The sequence below is a fragment of the Echiichthys vipera genome (assembly GCF_963691815.1).
Source record: "Echiichthys vipera genome assembly, chromosome: 8".
Classification (NCBI taxonomy): Eukaryota; Metazoa; Chordata; class Actinopteri; order Perciformes; family Trachinidae; genus Echiichthys; species Echiichthys vipera.
The window spans coordinates 1,628,308-1,633,307 of record NC_139833.1 but is presented as its reverse complement, the minus strand read 5'-3'; the positions used below and the strand labels follow the sequence as shown (position 1 = coordinate 1,633,307).

Genomic DNA, 5,000 nt, shown 5'->3' with positions numbered 1-5,000 from the left:
CCACCACAAAAAGATGCAAAATGACTAAAAATAGATGCGAAACCACCACAAAAAGATGCAAAATGACTAAAAATAGATGCAAAACCAGCACAAAAAGATGCAAAATGACTAAAAATCGATGCAAAACCACCATAAAAAGATGCTAAATGACTAAAAATAGATGCAAAACCAGCACAAAAAGATGCAAAATGACTTTATATCGGTGGCGTTTCGTTATCAGACATTAAAGTTTCTGTTTCCTTCTCGAGGAAAAGTTTGTGTCTGGATCCGTGTCTCGGTTTTGACCCACAGCGTCTTCTCGTCAGGATGAGAGAATTGAACCTTCACCCTGTGTGTGTGTGTGTGTGTGTGTGTGTGTCCATGTCCCCTCTCCATATCACCTCCCGCTGAGATGCCGTTTGACTTCTGGCCCCGCTCTGGTTGATTGGCACGTAGAGGGGCGGGGCTTCAGCTGCCCTCTGACCTATGAGCAGCGCTCAGGCTGGATGATTGACAGCTGTCGGAGCAGTTTCTCTTCCTTTCGCTCCTGTTTGTTTTTTCTCTTCATCTCCTGAAAGTCTCGTGTGACGGCCCCCCGCTGTTCTCTGGCCTGCTCTGTGCGTCCCTCCCTTCCTGTCTGCAGGTGTCTCAGTGGGCGGGGTTTAAAACTAGGAGCACCTGGGAGTTTAAAGAGCAGGCCATCTCAGTCGCTCTCTCTCTCTCTCACCAGAAGGACCTGGTTTTCCTCCGGCGCCATTGTCTTGTTTTGTTGGCTGTGGCCACTTCGCACTCATCACTCACAAGCACTCGTCTGCAGACACACGGATAACCGTCCCCGCTTAGCGCTTGTCCCCGTCTCACTATCTTTTGTCCTGACACCTGTGCAGGAAACTCTCTGGAGTCCTCAGTGTTTCTTAAATCACGACTTTACTGAGCTGCGTGCAGACGGGAGAGACGCTACAACAACCGGGTCCGAAATGGTCTCTGGCGTTCTCCAGATTGCTTGTCGGTTGTCTGTCTCTGTTCGTCTCTATGTGTCCTGTGATAGACTGGCGTCCTGTCCAGGGTGGACCCCGCCTCACGCCCGATGTCAGCTGGGATCAGCTCCAGCCCCCCCCCCACGAGACCCCGACAGGGACAAGAGGCTGAAGATGAATGAATGAAAAAGTAAACAAAACAAAAAGAAGTGGAGCTTCTGATTGTGCCGCGCTCACTTCCTGTTCCTCTGATCTCAACTAAGCGACACGTGTATGTTCACGTTTTAACTGCGTTTCCCTGACAACCCTGGCGTTCAGGCCTGTTTCACTTTGTTCTGATCCCCCTATGGGTATTAACACACACACACACACACACACACACACACACACACACACACACACACACACACACACACACACACACACACACACACACACACACACACACACACACACACACACACACACACACACACACACTTCCCTGGCAGTTTAATTAAATCCATTTAAAGCCTTGTAGGCGCCGCGCGGCTCGGATCAATCCTCACCTGAACGGCTGCTGACTAATTGTTCCGTTAACGGACGGATCAAAGGCTCCGGCGGCGTCATTAGCAGACAGAGAGAGAGAGAGAGAGAGAGAGAGAGCAAATTAATGAGAAACAGAGGATTCTGGGAGTTTTTTCCACGGCTGGAACGTTAAATTAAAGGAAGCAAAGATCGGGGGAGGATTTTCTAGAAGGTCTGAGTGTTTCTCTGAATGAAGACTTCATTTCCCATCATCCTTCAGGGTTTCTCGTCTCCTTCCCCCGGAGCTGAGGGGACATCTGCGCCACTATGTCTCGGTTTAAACACTCCTATCTTTGGCTGCGTTTACGCCCGGCGCCCACACTGCTCTGCTGTTTCAGGGGTCTCAGACGGATCCAGTAAAGGATCACGTCGCTTTGGCAAGAAGCAAGAACACACCTGATCCAACAAATGCACCCGTGTGAAGGCGACTCAGGTGGTTGAGTAAGTCGAGTCAGGTGCGTTCATGCACCTACACCTACCTTACAGGTAGACGTTTGTAAAGGAGCACGCAGACGCCCACGTCAGTCAGTCGAGTCAGGTGCGTTCTTGCTCGGTTGCAATGAAAACCTGCAGCCACAGCGGGCGGCCCTTTACTGGATCCGTTTGAGACATCTACCTTAAAGGTAGAGACGTTTGTAAAGGAGCACGCAGACGCCCACGTCTCATCACTGAGGCAGGCTGACACCCCTGACTGTGTGGCTGCTCCTTCCCTTCACCATGGCCTCCTCTGGACATGGAGAATGCTCCGTACACCTCTAACATGTCCACCTTTCCGTCGCTGTTACCGCCTTATACTCACGTGTTACTGTAAATTGTCATAAACGTATTTAAGGGCGCCCTCCCACTGTGCCTCTGTCCCGTGCCCCGTGCTTTAGGGTCCTTGTCCCCCCCTCCAGGCCCGTTTGTACTCACACTACCTGGGCCTCGGAGAATGCTTCTTGCTGCCTATACGTCATCACGCCGTAACACGTCACACGCATTGATGACGTCATGGCGATGCGTGGCTTTGTTTCCAGATCTTTCCGTAGACCTCGGAGTTTTTGTGCGTCTTGTCGACTGTTTTTGAATCTTTTCATCGACCAAATCTGCAGTAAACACTCCACCTCCGCATCACACTGGGAAACAACGACACGGTGAAAGAATGAAGTGTGTGTGTGTGTGTGTGTGTGTGTGTGTGTGTGTGTGTGTGTGTGTGTGTGTGTGTGTGTGTGTGTGTGTGTGTGTGTGTGTGTGTGTGTGTGTGTGTGTGTGTGTGTGTGTGTGTGTGTGTGTGTGTGTGTGTGTGTGTGTGTGTGTGTGTGTGTGTGTGTGTGTGTGTGTGTGTGTGTGTGTGTGTGTGTGTGTGATACATCACAGCCTGAAGGGTTGCTGCAACTTTTAGCCCCGATGTCCATCCGGCCTCGATTACAGCGGAGCCGGCAGGCTTGCATCACACACACACACACACACACACACACACAGCCTGCAGCCTCTTCCTGTGTGTGTGTGTGTGTGTGTGGTTTGCCTGCCGGCGCTCCTCTCAGATGGGAGGTTTTACAACATTTAGCGTTTCACCTCCTCTTCTTTCACACTTCCTCCTTTCTTCTTCTTCTTCTTTATCTTCCTCTTCCTCCTCTTCCTCTTCCTCCTCCTCTTCCTCCTCCTCCTCCTCCTCTTCCTCTTCCTCTTCCTCCTCCTCCTCTTCCTCCTCCTCCTCTCCTTCTCTTCCTGTCCTCTCCTCTTCCTCTTCCTCCTCCTCTCCTCCTCCTCTTCCTCCTCCTCTCCTCTCCTCCTCCTCTCCTCTCCTCGTCCTCCGCTTTCTTTTCCTTCCTGTCACAAACTAAACTAAACTAAACGAGCGACTCCTCCTTTTTCATCCGTTGGCAGGAGTTTTGTGATTAATATTCATTCAAAGAGTGAAACTTCTCTCGTGTTGCCGGTTTTCTTTTGCTCAAAGGCACATCAGCAGCTCATCTCCGTCATCTCTCACCGAACCCCCGTCCACCTCCCGCCGTCCGCTGTCTTTGAAACGCAACAGCAGCTCCGTATGTCAGCGTCCGACCCGCTGCTCAGGAGTCCCGTTGTGCTGGCCCTCCCTCCCAGAGTCCCCTCTGACGCTGAGTCACGCCGCGCCGCAGCAGTCCTGCTGTCGGGGTCACGAGTTCAATCCTCAGAGGAGATCTCCTGCACACACACTGAAATATAGATGACATCCATTTGAGCGTTCAGAGGATCTTTTGTGCGTTAGAGAGCTTCACAGAGCGACAGCATGAACAGAGATCAGCATGAACAGAGATGAGGAGAGCAGAGACACGACAAAGTCCGGCTCACGGTGGGCGGTTCATCCCCAGAGGCGTTGGACCGGTCTGAGGTCGGGGCTCAGTCACTTGACTTGGACTTATAAAGCGCCTTTCTAGTCTTCTGACGACTCAAGGCGCTTTCACAGTGTTTGTCACATTCACCCGTTCGGGGTTCAGTGTCTTGCTAAAGGACACTTTGACATGTGGACTGGGGGAGGTGGGGATCGAACCGCCAATCTCTCAAATGGAGGACGACTCACTCTACCACTGAGCCACAGAGTAACTGCTGTAAACTGTAGACGTGAGACGGTCTCACAAAATGTGTTTATTCCTGTCACTTATGGATCAAATCCTAACAAAAGTCACTTTGCGTGTAGAGTAACGTAGAGTAGACCCAACAATTCCCCCGTGAGCATCAGCAGAAACAGTGACCTGGATGACGGGACAAACCTTCCTGTGGCAGGAACGTGGGACAGAGCGAGCTCTTTGGTGGGCGCCATCCGCCTTGACCCTCAGGGTTGGGAGGAGATAGAAATGGGAGAGTACGTCCAGCCCGAGTTCAAGGACTCCTTCAGGAAGCTTCAGGGTTGGGGTGAGAACTCCTGGGTTCAGTGTCTTGCCCAAGGACACTTCGACATGTGGACCGGGGGAGGTGGGGATCGAACCGTCAATCTCTCAAATGGACTTTTTGCCATTTTTTCCAAGTCGCTGTTTCTGATGTTGAAGTCACAACTTGCTGTTCGCTCATGGGGGAATTGTCGACCTTACCAGTTGATATAGATATAGATCCGCAGCTTAAACTACAACGACAGCGTCAGCAAGGGAAGGGAAAGGGAAGTAGAGCTGCTCCGGGAGCCGGGGTCGGAGTTCCTGGGCGGGGGAACAAGCTTTAGTAGCACAGTGGCGTGACGTGTTATGGGGCTACGTGGCTACGAGCACAGGCGGGCGTCTGCTGGCGCCGGTGTGTTTTGGCCACCCGTCAGTCCTGGTTCCTACCCTCACCTGTGGTCATGAAAGCTGGGTCAGGACCCAAAGAACCAGGTCCAGGTCAGGACCCAAAGAACCAGGTCCAGGTCCAAGCGTGTGAAATGTGTTTCCTCAGGAGGGGGGCTGGAGTCTCCCTTAGAGAGAGGGGGAGAAGTTCAGCATCCGTGAGGAACTCGGAGTAGAGCCGCTGCTCCTTTGTGTTGAAAGGAGC

At 52.0% G+C, this 5,000-nt stretch overlaps 1 pseudogene across 1 annotated transcript in view; it reads left to right on the top strand.

Annotated features, from left to right (window-relative positions):
• Window positions 1-5,000, top strand: part of LOC310950069 (neural-cadherin-like) — a 73,389-nt pseudogene that overhangs the window by 34,763 nt on the left and 33,626 nt on the right. The gene's annotated exons all lie outside the window — the stretch shown is intronic.